This window comes from Linepithema humile, chromosome 6 (genome assembly GCF_040581485.1).
Source record: "Linepithema humile isolate Giens D197 chromosome 6, Lhum_UNIL_v1.0, whole genome shotgun sequence".
NCBI lineage: Eukaryota > Metazoa > Arthropoda > Insecta > Hymenoptera > Formicidae > Linepithema > Linepithema humile.
The window spans coordinates 16,743,341-16,761,687 of NC_090133.1; the positions used below are offsets into that span (position 1 = coordinate 16,743,341).

General features: G+C 41.2%; 1 long non-coding RNA gene across 1 annotated transcript in view; it reads left to right on the forward strand.

Annotated features, from left to right (window-relative positions):
• Nucleotides 1-18,011, forward strand: part of LOC105676898 (uncharacterized) — a 64,802-nt gene extending 46,791 nt beyond the window's left edge. Inside the window, exon 3 of the long non-coding RNA XR_001101464.2 lies at nucleotides 17,789-18,011. This is a non-coding gene — a long non-coding RNA (uncharacterized lncRNA). The remainder of the gene's footprint in view (nucleotides 1-17,788) is intronic.
• Nucleotides 18,012-18,347: the final 336 nt, after the last annotated feature.

Genomic DNA, 18,347 nt, shown 5'->3' on the forward strand with positions numbered 1-18,347 from the left:
GATAACCTGTCTCGGCATCAAATTTCAATCTCGCTGTCTCTTACAACTGCGAAATTCTTTGCTCGGAGTTAGCGGGGCTTCGCTCCGAACAAGAAATATGAAAATGTTTTGATTTTTATGACAACCTTTTATTTTATCAAAATCAGCGCACATTAAAATTTTGCAGTGATATATTCGAACACTGGTATTTATAATCGTGTCATCTAGCAGAGATGTCTATTCAAAGAAAGTTAGCGAAAACCAAAGTTTGCTATTTCTTATATATTTATGGGTATCACGTTCAAACAAGATGCAAATTTTATCATCTTTTGTACTTTCTATATGCTTATTATTTACTAGATAATTAAAATCAAACATTATTAACTGACAGAAAAGCGACTCGCTGGAATCGAATCGCACGCTATGACTCAGACATCAATATCGTAATGACCAATCTATACACTTCCACTGATGGTTTCTGGCTACTTCTGAAACAGAAAAAATGCCTCGAAAGAGGAACAAGAAAGGGAATCTCGCGGGTATGGACCATTCATTAATAACTGGTCGGGACGAAATGTGTTTTTGGCAACGAAAGTCACGTATCCCGGATAAATGGTCGCCGAATGAGAAGAGGGGTGGCAGGGGGAGGGGGGGTGGGGTCGAGTCCGTGACATTAATGGCAGAAGTGGGACGCATAAAGCACGGGAAATCCACGGAAAAAAGGCAATTTATGAGTGCCGGCAAAAAATAATGGTATGATAATGAAACGAATCGTAGCGAGAGCGCCGACCGAGCGTGCGCTAACACACTTTCGCGAAACTAAGCGACGAAGGGAAAATAGGAAGAGACGAAGAAGGAAGGAGAGAGAAAGAGGGATAGAGAGAATACAATGAGCGGGGAGAGAGAGAGAGAGAGAGAGAGAGAGAGAGGAAAAACGGCCCTCCCCGCTTCCACTCGCTTCGACTCGACGAACGTAGGGAGTTGACTTTGGGGGTGGTCGAGCGTGGACCGGAGAATGACGCGTGCGAGAGTGAGAAGGCGGATAAAGAGTCGAGAGAGAAAAAAACAGAGGCAGAAAGAGAGAGAGAGGGAGAGGAAACTATGGTAAGGATAAGGGCAAATCCACGCTTATGAGGCGCGCCAAGACAAAAGCCTCCATTCCGAGAGAGCCAATATACGACCGAGCTGCAATTCGATATAAATGCATCTGCGCTACTCGTAACCCCTATGAGCTCCGCGGAGGCTCGGGGTGGAGGAAGAGGAGAAGATAGGACGGGGTGGTCGACCGAGGATTAGGGAGCAGGTCGAAGGATGTCTCTGCTTGAGCGGAAAGGCCATCTTATCCGACGCGTGGATTAATTAGGAGATCGAGGGTTTCAGGATTCCGTATAAACAATGGTGTCTTTTGGATGACGACACAGGCTATCCCGATACCATTTCGAGTAATAGGATCTCTCTTTGACGACGAAGATTAAAATCTAGGAGTCTCGGATTTTCAAATAGAACGAAAGGAGATAAAAGGAAGCAGCGTTTTATATGTTATGGCATGCTTATGCTGTGAGAAATTTTTATACAAATTTATTACGGATTCTGTTTTTACTTATCAGTTTTTCAGTTAATTTAGAGTACACGAGGATTCTCCTAACGTATAAAATTTAATATATGTGCACAGACTATGATTCAATAATTTACATAATGACGCCATTTTGAGGACGGTTTTTTGATCAACTTAAAGTTAATTTTCTTAGAAACGTCAAATTTTTAAATTACAGGCGAATAAAATTGGATAATTTTTTGCAAATTAAGATTATATTATTAATGACATTTCTTGATATTATTCTGTATAATTATAATTTCCGGGAGAAATATCGTGAAAAGTCGATTTTTAAGCGAAAAAGACATGGTTAAGTAATTTAATTTTATAAAGTCTACTTTTAAGTAGAGAAAATGTACGATTAAGCTATGTTACTTCGAAGTTTGCCAAATTTGCTTGCAAAGTTTAATCATATAATACTTATAGTATAATACAACGGTATAATTATCTTGTTTTACCAGCCTTGAATCAGTTGAAATGATTGCGTTTACGCTAGTGTTGTTTTTTTAACGACTGTGAAACTGAAATTATGTAGTAAAAATATATACATAGCATGGATGATTGAATCTAGACGATGATCGGCCGCGACATAAGTAATCAGCGTAAATATCTCCGGAAATTACATCTACATTCTGCCATAAATCCGCGACGCGCGCTGCGAAGGCGGCCAACGCCGATGAAAAATTCCGGGCGATTTCGCGGCGCTTTTCGGTGAAAGAGCCATTTTTGTTTGCCGCTCATTCGACTCGCGGATACAAGCCTTTGCGGCGAAGCCGCTGGAAGCTAATCTAATCCTCGAGTGTATAGCTGGCTCAACGATGGACACACGCATACACATACGCGAAAGATGGGAGAGAAAGAGAGAGAGAGAGATATTCGTATAATACCTGAGAGTAGCATTTGTATGTACACGTATGTGTGTCACCGACGTGTGCGCGCGATGAGGGTGGCAGAGAAAACGAGAGAGAGAGAGAGAGGGAGAGAGAAACAAGGGGGTGGTGGAGCCAGCAATGGCGCCCCGCGCGCGGGCGTTTATTATTATGATTATACTTGATATCCCCTGCCCGAAGCAGGGCCAGCCAGCCAGCCAGTCAGCCAGCCTGCGAAACTTTCCCTCCTTTCCTTTCCGATATTAATATTATTTTTGCCCGGGCGTAGCGGCCGCCATATATCTCGCTCTGGGCATAAAATCCATTCCCCGTTCCAGTCCCCCTTCCGCCCCCTAGACTGCCCCACCCCCTTCCAGTTCGAGGGAAGAGGGACGGAGATCGCGGGAGAGAACTACCCTTGTTCGTGTGTCTCTCTTCATCCACTCTGTTCTTCTATTTTCCATCTTGTTTTCTCATCCCGTCTCTCTTCCTCTCGCCGCCAGCCGAGCGACTCTGCACTGGCCTCTATTATTAATTAATGGCGGACCGGCCATTTTCTTTCTCTGCGCACAGAGTCCTTTACCTCCGCTGAGAATAGCGGCGAGTATACTTCTGGCTGATTAACGTGTCCGCCGCACGCCTGCCCGTTAGGAGACGAGATCGCTGAGATCAGGTGCGCCGAGTAATGAAAAGAGGATGCTCCGAAGAACGCTGATTCGCAGGATGAACACTCGTAAATAAGCGAGCTAGCTTTTCGTCGGTAGTTATTGCGTGACATTACGGCGACCGTAATCGCAATCCGCGAAATTGAATGAGCAGTGATGTTGAAATTGGATCGATAAAACTTAAAATGGAACAGTTATCTATCTCATTGCTGAATGTGCTATGTAAACATATAAATCTGTGCGATTTTACGATTTACGCGAAGTAATGATTAAGCTGCTCTTCGAGAACTTCCCAGCAGCAATGCATGACGGAATGAAATCTCTACAAGCAAGAGTGCACAATTCTGAGAATCAAGTCTCTCACGAAACTGTACGGTCTTATTTCGAATCCCGATATTTTCTACGAAGCCCGCAAAACATCATCAATATATTCGTCGCGATATATAAAACATTCGAGAGCGCGTTTCTTTTCGCCGCACCTATCGCGGAACTCTGAAAGAATATCCGAGCATGGCGCACTCGCTGTTACGTCGGCGACGCTCTCGCGTAATCGATGATGAGTTGCCGGGATGCCGGTAACGTCAATCTAGCGCGACGCGTCCGCCGGCGAGATTGCGAGGCTGGAACTCGCGAAAAATAATTCGTCAGCATTCGCGGCGGCAAGGGAGTCGCGAGTGTTGCTCGGTCGGACGTACGGGCAGATGGGTGATTGTCGTCGACGTAGGACCCCGAAGGGGCTGAATGAGGGCAGAGAGAAAGGCGGGGTGGAGGGGGAGGGGAGAGGAGGAAGCGCGGGTGGTTTCCGAGCTCCGTGTGAGAAATTTTAAACTACGATCACCTCGGGGGTAGCCCCGACGTTAGTACATAGAAGGCGGAAGAAGATCGAAGACGGTGCGACGGTGAGGAGCTGCGGGGGGGGAGGAGGGGGAAGGAAGGGGACCTGTATGGCTCGAGATCGACCCAGAAGACGCCCATCGCCAGGTCCTACGTGCAGGACATCATAGGACACGGGGGTTGAGAGAATTGCTCATTTGTTCGCCGTAGTGACGGGGCCGGAGGATGCCCTGTAATGTCCTACAGCCTCCTTCTACTCTCTCTCCCCCCTCCCGCCGTCTTCGTCTCTCTCTTTTCCCTCCGCGCTGCTTCTCTCTCCTGCCCTCTTCCTCCGCAACCGCCCGCCGCCTCTCGCTTTAGCCGCCCCTCTGACTCTCTCCATCGCCGTGGCGGTGTTCGATCGAAATTCAATTTCCACCGGCCCACCCCTCTCACCTACCTACCTACCTTCAGCCCTCTCCTCCAACTCCTCTACATCTCCTATAACCCCTCCTTGGCCTCCCCCCTCGCCGTTCAGGAGACCCTCAGCATCCGGGAAAGGAAGCCACCGGCTGCATTCCGCGCGATAAATTACGCGGCTCAATTATTCACGGGAATCTCCAGGCGCCACTGTTTAAGCGACGTCCTCCCGACATCGCCTGGTCGCCGCCAGGATCCCGCCAGGCGGGACGTAAACACGAAGACAGGTGATTTTAAGTGGCCGGCGTGACGCAGCAGCTGCGGCCGATGATAGAAGCGAAGCGGTCTTAAGATCGGGAATGCGAAGTGCGATTTTCGGAACACCCAGGGTACAGTTGATTCAATAATCGCGTATCATCCTATAATTAGTAACGCATTACAATCAGTATCGCCGGAACGAACGAATGGAATCGGACTGTGAATCGGATCAGAATTAAACTCTCCCGCTCCGAAAAAAGTTCTAATAAGACGCGAGAGTAATTGCCTCTTGGCGAATGGACGAACAAAACAAGTGATAAAACAAGAAATGAATGGAAGTTAAGTAGTATAGGTTATAATTTGAAATCCATTTTCTCTCATTTTTATTTATTTTTTGTAAGTCTCGAATCATAATTAATTACTTCGCGCAATATATACAATTTACTATTTTTCCATCACATAATAAAATTTATCATATTTTAGAAATTATTATATTTTTTTCTTATTTATCTTTTAATTCCATAACTTGTATCTCCGTATAGATAGTATAATATTACATTATATATTTTTCCGACATAAAGTTTTCGATAAAATATTTACGATTATTCTGGAAATTTTTCAAAGATCTGTTACATTATCGAAAGTATTTTTAACATTTATTCTGGTAATTAATGTTAAAAAGCTAGAATAAATTGCACTCATCCTACAAACTCTCGATTTTATTCATGACATTTTCTCTTTTCGAGGGTTTTTCTAGTATCGTAGCCAGCCATGTTACGTATTCGTATGGTCGGCTGCCTCTCGTCAGAATGAAGCAATGGAGAACCGACCCACCATCAAGCCAACCCCACCCACTACGGATCGTACCTATTTAAATAGCTTTTTTCCAAGGGGAACCCCACCCTTCATCCCTCAGTGCCGCACTAGTTACTGCGAATTCCGAGACCCTTTTCAAGTCTAAATAATTCAAAGCGAGGACACTGCCATTTTCTCTCTCTATGTCCATCTATAGATTACAAATATTTGCAAAACATTAATTACAAAAAAGTTTAAATACATATTTACAATATTCTTAATTAATTCTTTTCGTATGTAAGTCTTTGATATTTGAAGTAAATTTTATTGTTACAAAAAATATTTTTAATTTACAAGTTATAAATATACAAAGTTATAATGAAATTGATGGTTTAATCTTTAGAAATGCAAATAGAAACAAAATTTGAATGTATTTTACAGGTTTAAAATAATCTTTTAACAATGCATCTAAATATTTAATAACACACTCTGAAATTATGAAAATTGATGTTGTCCAATGAATTTAAAAAACTTTTTAAAAAACTGACAAAGGAATAGACAAGAATAATTATCTCTTTCAAACGCATCTTCTACGCAGAATTTCGCAAAATTGTATTAACAACATACGTAAGGTATGTAATATTTGATTGATAGATCCATAATTTTACTATAAAATAAACAAGCTGCGATTGGGCATGTTAGATGTTTAAGAAAATCAAGTGCGTATTTGGAATCTGCATTCCAATTACTCAGTATCTTTTCTTCTGGAATATGCGAGGTCAAATCGTATCGCAACGACACGTTGAAGAGTGCGATATAGCGCATATACGCGCCTCGAAGCAACGACTAACGCGAAGGAACGACGGGGGTGTAGGTGGGTGATGGAGATGGAGGAAGGAGAGGGAAACAGACGTCCTTTGCACACAAAAGCAATAACGCTGGGCTGATATTCTACGTGGAGCTGGGCCACGTCGTCTCGGCCATCCGCCTCGCCGTGAGACCTTCTCGCGAGAGCAGCGAGCCTTCTCTCGCCCAGGAGCATATGAGGGTGGCCGCAGAACAAATACATTAATTTCACCCTCTCCCCACCCTTCGCGCCACTCGCCGTCTCTCCGTATAAACACACGCCTGGTCTCCGACACGCGCACGAATTCGCCCTCGTCTTTCCGTTCTTCCCGTCTCTCTCTCTCCTTCCCGACGTCTCTTTCTTTCTCTCCTCACTGAAGATATACGCGCGCTCACGCTCGGAGACATAGCGTGCGAACACACACACACACATACAAGTATATATATATATGCGTACGCACAGAGACATAAGAGCTACCATCGCTAGCTACTCGCGCGCGCGCGCGCGCGCGTACGTACGTAACATGCACACAGCCATATATATGTGTGCCGATGCGCGTCCTCCGGCATATAAGTAAACGGGGTGCAGAGTGTATGAGGGGGTGTATGTGGGTTGGGGAACGGGGGTGGGCGAGAAGAGGATGGTGTGTGGTTGCCATGGAAACGCCCAGTCCCTCTTATAATTATATGGGGAAAAATGGCTCGCGGACTTTTACCCCGCGTTACACCCCCCCGCCACCCTCTCCTCGCCGGTCCCACGGCTCTGCTTTCTCTCCCCTACCCCTGCCATCGCGGTGGCAGCTCCGCTTCTTCTTCTACTTCCTCCTCGCCTTCTTCCATGTACTCCTTCTCACTTCTTTCCACCGTCTCCTCCTCCGCCTCTTTCACTTCTTCCACCCCGACTCCTTCTTCTACGCCTTCTACTTCTCATCCGGCTTCACCTCGCCGTCTCATCGCACCGCGGCACCTACTTTGCCCGCCTCGGGAATATTATGCTTGCACCTTACCGGGGCGACTGTGTAACCATCCTTAACTCGCTTTAAGGCTGACTGCTCGACGCGTCTTGGATTTCACGTTACTTTCTCGACACCGCTGTTCCTACAGTCAGATCCAAAGTTGCTCGTCAGAATTCCATAAAATTGTACATTTCGAAGCATTAATTGCTCCTTCGAGCAATATTATTCTCAGAATGCTTCCCTCACTTTGGATGTTTAAGCTCAATAGAGTTGGTAATGTTCTTTTAATTTTTTTACTTAATCTGCTTAATTACACAATACATATTTCTTCTCTACTATTATTTTACACGATACTTATAATTACATATTTATTTTAATGTGTTTTATAATTCAAAAATTATCTTATTTTATATTTTGATATAAATATTAATACACATATTACGTCTGCTTCTATCATTTTCGGATAAATTTATTTAGTTGTTGGCGGATAAATGAAATGTGCTATTTTGTTATATTTTGAAACACTTGATAGCATAACCAAATTTTTGCATTTTAGACCGCTTTCTTTTATTACTCTTATAATATGCGAATATCACATTCGCGGCTGGCCAAGTTGACTATGTGGTCGTCCTTAAAACATATTTTAACACCGCTCGGTGTCTCATGAACGCACCACATAACTTTCGTCGTTCGCGATATCTCTACCGCGCGTTTCAGCACTCGCTTATCAGTTTCATATTCTCGAAATATTATCTCGGTTTTAATTTAATATATAAGTTAATATATATTAGGTTATTAAAGAATAGCCCCTAGTTTCGAAAGTTTGAGAATAAATTATAGCAAAAACTTTGCTCTTGATCGAGAAAGATAGTCAAGAATTGAGAATACTCCCAAGATCATGAGATCGACGGAGGAAGTGCGAGGGGTCAATAAGACGAAGATTCGCTGAGAGATAGCTAATGTCTGGTCAGCATTTAGTGGCCTACTATAACGTCCAACTTTTGCAGCAACAAAATCCCCGGCGAATTCTCATTTCAGGTCGCTCAGTAACGGCCATTGTGCGCGAGATATAAGACGTGGGTATGCATTTGTGTCTGTTTAAAAATAAATCGGACTGATGAATATATCGGTGCCTTCTTGATCAGAAATATTATGTGCATACGAGATGTTTTGTAAGATTCGCATAAAAATTCAAGAAGGCATTTTTTATTTATTCTTTCCTTGTCAAATATGTATTGAATTATCTAATACTGAAAATTAAGATACAAACAGAAATCTATATGCTTCGAGAAGATAGATAAGTAGTAAAACTTTTGACAAACTAGAATTTAAAGTTTACGAATTCATTGTCAAAATGCAGTATCAAACATTTCGAGACTGTAAGAAAAGTGACGTTCAAGAAAATATTACAATATTTATAAATTCAGCAAAAAGAATGTACCTGATACTTTGATATATAATACTTGCACTTTACATACTTTATATGTTTTAAATAGCTTCAAGAAACTGTAAATTTTTAATTTAGCATTCAGCAAGTTAAATTCTAAATTTCTGTCGAAATCCATATCTTCAAAGGCGAAGTATATTCGCATAAATCTGAAAATCTCTGGCAGATCTTAAACATATCGAGGAGAAAGAGAAAAATGAAACTTGATAAATAGAATAGCGAGTTCAAAGAACTGAAAGAAAGTCGATTATCCGCTATCAACATCTTTCTTCCGCATTTAGCGGCAAATCTAAGCAACCGGCTGGCGATTTCAGCGCCCGACACACACGGCAAATTCTTATTTCAGGCTGCTTCCCCAGATAACGGCCATTGCTCGCGAGATAGGGTAGCACGTGTGTATATATTTCGCGTGTGTGCGGGGGTGTCTTCGGCGGAGCTTGCGGGGCAGCAGGCAGGTCAAGAGTGGTGGAGAAAAAGAGGCGGCCGAAAGAGAGAGGGAGCATATTGCTCCGAAGTAATCCTACTTGATCGCGGTTTTCGGTTTTCCCCGGCGTGTGCGTGCGCGTTACGCCGACGCAGATGTGAATGTGTGTATTTTTGTCTGTGTACGTGTTCATCTTATACGCGAGACTAATACTCGTACGTGAGAGCTCGAAGGATTACTGCCTTAGGAGCCGCCCTGACGTCCCCACTTCCTTTTCAACCCTCCTCCCCCCCGATTTTCACCCCGTCGAACGACGGAGAGTCTTTAAATACCCTCGGGATGCGAGTGTCCTGGACACCGGGAACGTGTCCGGACGACAAAAAATATAATTTCGAATCGAACCTGCCGCCCCATCATCTACTGCTTTTATAGCTCTTCGATGGTGGTCTTGAAGATTAACACGTTTCACATAAGAAATTTAATATGAAAGTCCGCTGACATAATATATATTTCGATGAAAGAAAAAGATTTAAAGATCCAAATCTTCCCTGAATCTTTAATCATCGATCAATTTTATTAGATATTTATAGTTAGATTTTTTTATTAAAATTATATACCGCGCGACTTTTTTTTTAATTAAATATTTTTGTAATAAAATCCTATATTGCTTTTCTATTAAAATGAGATATAATTAAAATTGGTCAACATATCTCTACACATTTTTCAGTTTTAATTTATTATTCTCTTGTCTAGATAATTGTATAATTCGTACGCATTTCCTTGGAACTAATTATCGAGCCAATTGGCTACGTATTAACATGCTTATTCGATCGACGTTTTGTTAATAAAGTCACGAGTCGTTTTCTCGTTGCAATTCATCAGAAACCGTTCGAACAAAGCGCGTGCATGATTAGTCGATTTAATGAAATAATCCCCTTTGATCGGCCTCCTTCCCCGGTCTCGTCCGCTCCTCCCTGACCTTCCTTCGGGATTCTCTGGCATTCTCCTCAAAGGGAAACACTTGAACCAGAACGTTTTAATTGCAAGCCCCGTAGCGATCTCATTGTTTCCGCTCGGTCTGCGAGTATTCTACCGCGATAGCAAACGTGGAAAGGAGGAAGAAAATGCTTCTTAAAAAGTCGCCGAAAAATCCGAGGGGACATGCCCTTTGATTCCGTGAAAAGGACGGTTATGTGTGCGCACACTCCTCTAAAGTCTCCCTTCACCTTTCTCTCCGTCCCTTTGCTATTTCTTTAAATCTCCGTTCCTTTTTCCCGTTGCTTTACTGCGGCCAGATTCATTATAATCGATACGAATAATGCGGGTACTCTTAAGATTCTTGAAGATTATCGCAAAAAAAGAAATAACATCCTAGAAATAAAGTTCTACAGTTTTACAGAAGTACTGCAGAAGTGGAGAAAAAAAGTTTTGCTTCTTACAATCGAGTATTTCTATTTCAATTGAAGTCAAAGCGTCCTTTTTTCGTAAGATAATTAAAATCTTGAGCTCTCTAAAAAATTTGCACACTGCGAATAAGCACGCGGGATCGTAAATGTGCGAGAGGACTTAGCACTGGAGGAAGATCGATAATGTCGTAGCACAAGCTCCTGTCGCTCTCTTTTTCTTTCTCTCTCTTTCTTCGAGAAATCTTGGGAAACGCAAGGAAATCTTCGCGCACAATGACGGGGGAACAACGGATCATTGGTTAAGCCGCGGGTCGTTAGGATTAATGAAACGTTTCAGCCGCACTGCGGCGACGGGGTGATTCACGGAGGGGTAAGAAGCGAGGAAAAATGGAAAAAAACGAAGGCGGCCGACGAGAGTATGAACGAGAAAATCAAGATAGAATCGAGTGAATATTGACAGAGAAAAAATGAGGAATACAAAGAGACAGATTTAAAAAATGACGGGGGAAATGAACTATTTTGCTAAATTAATTTTGTATTAATTGATTTGTTATCTTATGCACGAAAGAATAAATGGGAAATAGAAATAATATTAAATTGAAAGATAAAAATAAAAGATAGTATATACTATTTTTATAATAGAATCAAATATTAACATATTCTTAAATCTTATTTATAGAATTAATATTGATTGAATATGTCGATATTAATTTTAAACTGTTATGCAAATTGATATATGCATCGAATATGTGATGTAAAGTATGATGTTAAGTGAAATTATATCTACAGGATGTTTCGCAAAACCGCTAATGATTCGACGATGGATTTTACGATTAATCTAAATTAGATTTAAAAAAAAATAAAAGACTAGATTTTATCTTCTGGCATAAAATTTTATTTAATCGTGTTGAAATCATCAAAAAGTAATTAAAAATGCATAAGAATAATATAATCATTGTTGTAATTCTAAATGCAAGGTAAATTGTATTTTTTATCTGTAAAGTAATATTATATAAACGGCCCCAGTAATGTTTCCCATATAATTCTTTAAAGAAAACAATCTTGAAAATATTTTTCTGAGAAATAACTTCAAGTGGAAAAGTTTAAGAAAGTAGAAATGATACAATTCTACTGTTACACGAACGACAGGCATTGTGCGAATAATGGCGGTGATGCCGCGCCACTCGACGACAAAGGAAACCGGAGAGGAAACAGGACGAGAGCCACGAAAATATTAATAATTATGTTAATGTCGTAATATAAGACTCTCGGTCGAAAGACATGAGCAGGGATAGTCGGAGAGAAAAAAAGAGAGAGAAGGAAAGAGTGAGAAAGAGTGAGAACGGAGAGGTGGCCTCTCTTTCTTTCTCGACGTCAGAATATCTCCTTAGTTCCCTACGATGGGGAAGGGGGGCTGGCTCGTCGGGGGTGTGTAGGTGGGGGTGGACCTTATTTTTATCAATATCTCGCGAGTTGCGCGTGCGCAGCGCGCAGCATCCCTTCCGACGAACCCTCGAGGTCCACACGTAGAAACAGACACGAGAGAGCGAAAAAAAGAAATGAGAGGGAGAGAGAGCAGGAGAGAGAAAAGACGAGAGAGAAAATGAAAGAGACAGAGAGAGAGAGAGAGAGAGAGAGAGAGAGAGAGAGAGAGAGAGAGAGAGGAAAAGAGAGGACGGCGAAAAGCGCGCGCTCGTGTGTGCATGCGTGTACGCTTCTAATGAGTGTGTGCATCGAATACGAGCGCGTGGTGGTGGTGAGCAGGGAAAAAGAGACCGAGAGATGAGGGGGAGGGGGCGCCTAAGGACCCCCCTAGGACAAAATGGAGCCCGCTTATACTCCGCCGCCACTGCAAAGTGCATCCTTCTCCTGAATTCTCGTCCTCCTCCTCTCTTACCGTTTTTCCCTCGTCCCTTCTCTCTCTCTCTCTCTCTCTCTCTCTCTCTCTCTCTCTTGTGCTCACTCTTCCTCTCCCTTCTTTTTCTCTCTCTGCGTCACTCTCCGTCTCTCTTTTCCTCTCTCGCTCCTTCTTTACCTTGTGTCTCCTTCCATCGGTCCAGGTATTCCCTCATGCGGATGCAAAATCGACGGAGCTTCTCGGGATAATTGCTGCTCCGGGACTCGATTCCAGACGCGAGTACATCTCGAGTACACTTGGAGGAAAGCTCTGCCCATGGTCGAAAGGGGGGGGAGGGGGAGGGGGAGAGGGCGCACAGCGATTTCTCGTTTGTGAAACGTTTCCTTAGACACGATACGGTTTGTTATCGTTCGCCAATATACCATCGCGTGCCCGTGGCGAGTCCTCCAAGAAATCTCCCGAATATGCCAGGAATGTTTTTCTCGACGGGCGGATGCTAGTTTGCCCTCGAATGTGTTACAATTCACTCGAATTCTTGAAACGTAACTTTACTATGCATTTTCTTATGGCGGGAGAAAGCAGAATTCCTAATTTTTTGGCAGGCAAACTTCTGAGCGCATACAATTCAAACGAACGCCGTAATGCTCGCGTTGCTCGCAGATTTTTGCGCGTTTAATATTCATTATGCTGTCATAATGGGATAAGTGTATAATCCGTGTAAAAAATAACTCAGCTTTACGTCTAATTTTACGTCTGAATAAGAAACAAGACAAAGCACAATCCATAACGATAAAGAATAATTGTGAATTAAAACGGCAAATAAAAAATAGAGACCTATTAAAATTATTAGGTCAATTAAAAATACAAATTAAATTGATGAACAAAAATATACTATTTATTGCATTTTTTATATTTTATGCATGTTTAAAATTTGTGAATAAACGTATTGCTGGTTTGCTCGAAAAAGAACGATTATAAATAATGTGGTAATTTATCTTTAATAATTATTAAAATGATGGTAAATATCAATATTGATTATAATCATATCTGATTTTAATTGTTTTAAAATCTATTACTTTAAATATTTAAAGTCGTAATTACGATAAGAGCTTAACTTTTGGGCAGCTAAGCGTTAGCATTAAAGGAGATCGCGATATTTGCTTTTTAGAGTACAAAAGAATCGTCCGGCCTCTCTCTGTCTCTCTTTCTTCCTCTATCACAATTTCTTCAACACATGCTAGCTCTTTTTTTTCACTACCGGACAGTCACGGTCGCCTTGTCGCGGCTCCGGTCTCCAGCTCCTTAATTATGAATCACCACCGTCATTTACCTTTATTTATCGTTGTACGATTCCGCTTGATTTACCGCCACGATTCTCGCGCCTATTATTCCTGTTTTTTGTTCCACCGCCTTCGAATTTATTATTCCGCCGCGAGATTCCATTTCGTCTTTTATCGGCGAGCGTTCGTTCCGTTCCGTAAGCCGATCGATAAAATCCACATTGTTACATTGTATCGAATCAAATCGCGTCTTGCAGAGCGCATTTTGACTACTTAGGCGATGAACGAGTCATAATCATTTGCATTATTTTAGCATCGAAATACACGTCCCTCCGCAACATTAATATCGCCTGTATTAATTATTGTTAAACAGGCGAGATGGTCTCGATTTCAGTCGGGAGGTCGGTCTGGAAATTTCGTTTCTTCCTGGATGGCACAGCGCGGATACATCAGCGAGTACTGTGTATCTCTCTTTCCCAGGCACGTTCCCCGATTTCGTCCTTCTTCCTCTCGCGCCGGCGAGAGATAGATATTATTTTCAGGCGCGACGCGGCGAGGATTACCAAAGGCGAGAGAGTGGGTAGGGACGTTGGCATGGGGGTGGATCGGGTGTTTTGCAGCGCGAAATACCCTCCATTACACCGTGGGCGTCGTATATAAGAGATTATTTTTCTTTCCTTTCTCGCCTTTTCTTCTCTCTCTTTTTCTCACTTTATCTTATTTTTTCTCTCTCACCGCTCTTTTCTGGCCACCTCCCGCTTCCCAGCAAGACCGGAGGTGAGTTTTAAGAGGTGACGTCGTAGAAGAGGTCCCGCCGGCGTTTCTTTTTTTGAGAAATTGCGGAAAATTAGCTGCATGATGCTCGGCGCTTCGTTACGTGACTCGTCGCCAGAAATGAGGAGCGAAAAGGATCGTTTGTCGGCGCGAATAGAGGAGTGGAGGGGACGATGGCGCGCATAAACGACAAACGAGTTCACGAGTCGCTCGCGAATGTTTTAATCTCAGGGGAGCGTAAGGGCGCGGGAGAAAGCGTTTTCTTTTTAATGGAAGGTTACGAAGGCGGAGGATAAAAAGCGGCCGGCCCGAATTTGTGTCCCTCGTGTCTCGAATTTTTCATACCACGCTTTTGTCCTTCCTTCATACTACATCGGGAGCTTTCAATCGTGGATGTGAATCATGAATGCCTCCTAAAATTTTTTTACGAATTTATATACGCGTACGTTTTTTTCGTCGTTTAATGCACCATGAAATGCTTTTATAAAAAATAATATATTTAAAAATCGTACAATTGCGAATATTTTGTGTTATTTATAACTCTTTTTACTTTATTTTTATGATACTTTACCTTAAAAATTTATATTAAGATTTCGTACTTATTCATATTTGATTCATAATTATCGATACAATTTAATATGCGCACATATTTATTACAAACAAAATGTTTTTATCTTTTCTGCGACGTATTTGCGTAAAACTCGCTAAAATCAATTATTATCAATAATCAATATGATTCCAAACTTTTTGAATTTTGTGACATATCAATAGAATGCTTTCTCCATTACACTCGTAGCGCACACTATTTTCTATCTTACATTTGCAATTGATGAAAGCACAAGTTTAAACGTTCACAGCTTGCACTCGGTAAACGCGAAACTTGTGACGCTAGACGAGAAACGAAATTTTCCGGGGCTCACCGTCCCGAAGTAGGCCAGGTGAGTGACTGGCTGACTGAAAAATTTTTCTCTCTTAGCCACGAGGGTACAGATGCTGGTCTATAAAAAAAAAGGACTCCACCCCAGGCACGGGTGCCCCTCAGAGTAAAAAAAAAGTCCCCCCCTTCAGGAAAACCCTTGTATAAAAACCGAAGGGGGTTACTCACCTACCTACCCAGTAGCGAGGGATACGAATTGATCGCAAAGTTCACACGTGAAATATTTATAAAATTGGTAATATGCGATTATCCAGAGAAATATGTTTTTCTATAAAGCTTGTTTCGATGAGAAATCTCCACTGTTATAATTATTATTTAATCAGACAATCATTTAATCGTACTGAACAATAATGATGATTGTTAAACAAATAATAGCGCAAGATTATTATGATCAATGTCATTAGAATGTTAAAGTATCAATTTAATCTTATTATTGCATATTATTAATTGATTGATTATGCGCGGAAGAAATAAAAGTATAATACGCATGCCAATTACGTCGTAATAAATTAATTACAAATTACTAATCAATCATCATAAAAGAGGATTAAATCAATAAAATTAATTTGAGTATTCGGTTTCATTACCACTCAAAAAAAGAACCGATTAATTTATTTTAGAGTAATGAATCATGAATAAGGTTCGTTTCTAGACGTCCCTACGAGGGATAGCGCACAAAACGCTATCCCGAAGAGCGCGTGCCCCAGCTTTTTTTTTATTCTCACGTTGCCTAACCCCCTTACCCCCCGGACATTACCAGCCGCTGGGTGGTTTCGAAGCCCTACCGTGCCCGTAATCAAACACTCGTTATTCTTGTCCATCCAGGATTACGGGGTTTCCAAGATTTTTTCTCGAGGAAAAGTCTCCCGAATCTGTATGTATCACGACGGGATTACACGGCTCTCTCCCCAGAAAAATGACCAACTATCGTATAATCTTCACGAAAAAAATTAACGGCCACCTAAGTTACGTTCTGTTCCTTTGTGAAGCACAGCATCGGAAATAGAGCGCAGTGACAAGATTTTCGTTACAGCGGAAAATATATTTTAAACATTTATTAAAGTATCAGGATTTTTAATGTCTATTGTGCTATTTTAAAAAAATTTTAACAGAATAAAACTAACAGTTTATGCAATAAATTTTTATAGCTTTTCTCTCTTTTTCTTATTTCAAAATAAGACACATTTATACAAAAATTTATTTATATTCGTGACATATGCAGTGACTTAAATATATAAACTGAAAAGAAGAAAACAATAAGCAATGCAAGATCGATGCTTACAAACTGTTCAACGAAGCGTTTTCTGAATCCCTCGAAAGGGAATGAACGATTGGTCGATGAAACATCCGTTCGTGAAACGGGACATGATCACGTGTGTGCGGAAGCGGCTGATCGGTTTCAGGGTACTTTTTTGCGAAAATAACGGCGTTCCGTCTCTCGAAAGAGAGGAGAGGGAGTGTGAAAAAATGGGAAACATCTGTCGGTCCTCGATGTCTATCGAACGCTTCGACTAGTTCTCCGCGCATCAAGATGGAGTGTTCTCCATGAATGTGCTATACTTTTATAATGATTGATAAACATTATAGCATATAACAAGACTATCTAAAGAAGAAATTGAAAAAGAAAAATACTCGTTATTGATTTTAGAAAAATAGAACCTTATACTATAAGCTTATAAAATAATATAACCTTAAAAATAATATAACATAATATTTTGATAGCGATAAATTTTTTTACCAATCTCACAACAATATTAAGATTTTTAAGCTGAAAGTTAATTAAAAATTAAAGTAAAATGAAGAGAAAATAGTATTTTTCATTAGTTTTAAATAAATTTTAACAGAATATTTATACAATATATATTATTATATATCTCAGACTATTTTATAAAAATGTATAAATAATATAAGATATTTCATACAAGAATAAGTTATATTACGAGAATGAAATTATCTTCTCTCTAGCCAACGCAGATATAATAATGAGTTTTATGAGAGTCAGCACGAAAATTGCTGACGACTAGAACGATGCAGTTCTGTCGGGCACCACGGGATATCGTGTGAAAAAAAACAGAGGAAAAACTATTAGTTCCGGTTGAGAAGGGGGAGAGGCTCGCGGGGGCGAAGAAGGTATTCGTGGATAGCAGGGAGAGACTGGACTTCCCTCGCGAGAGCTTACCCTCGAAGGACTCGCGCGCCGCCTTTCACGCTCATTTCATAAATTCTAATTTATCGCCCGCGGAAAATTGGATCCGGCTAATCCCCGCGATCGATGCTGGCCTACGTTCACGTATCTTGTTGCTTGTCGATGCGTATGATGCATTATCGGTTGGCAGCAGCCGGGAAAAATTATTTTTGCGGTTCTAATTAATTCAGTGAATGTTGCGATTAAAGAGCGGACGAAAAGTGATATTATTTTAGTACAAAAACAAACAAGGAGCTAAGTTTAGTTATTTATTTGTTACAGATCGATGAAATGCTCAGGATAGAAACCTGCGACGCAGAAAACTACGCTGTTAACAGCCGAATGAGTATTCTGCCGTTGATGAGTGTGAGTTTATCCATTTTTAGCTTTTTATATAATTGAACACTTCTTCTTACATGCATTTATTACAATCTCGATTAATGATAAAGATATATTCAACGCAGAAGGACAATAATTACATTTAGTCGCAATTATAACAAAATAATTGAAATGTGTTATGAAATGCCGTTATCTGGATATACAACCAAAATTCAGCACTTTGAATCTCGAATAATATCGAAGAGTTGTTTAATATCTCTGTGACATATCGTCTCGTAACTGTCTCATTCGAGAGTGAACCACCCTTTGAATAAGCACCAGCGTGACGAGATCGGGAGTAGTTAGCGCGTGTCCTCCGATTAATCGTTTCCCCTTTTACTGTTTTTTTTTTTCCCTAAGCAGTTTTTGTCTCATGCGGAGACAGTTGCCGTTTTTTTTGCGTCGGCCAATTTTCGGGTGTGCAAACACGACCCATTGTCGTGGCGCACGCGCCCTCGCCGTT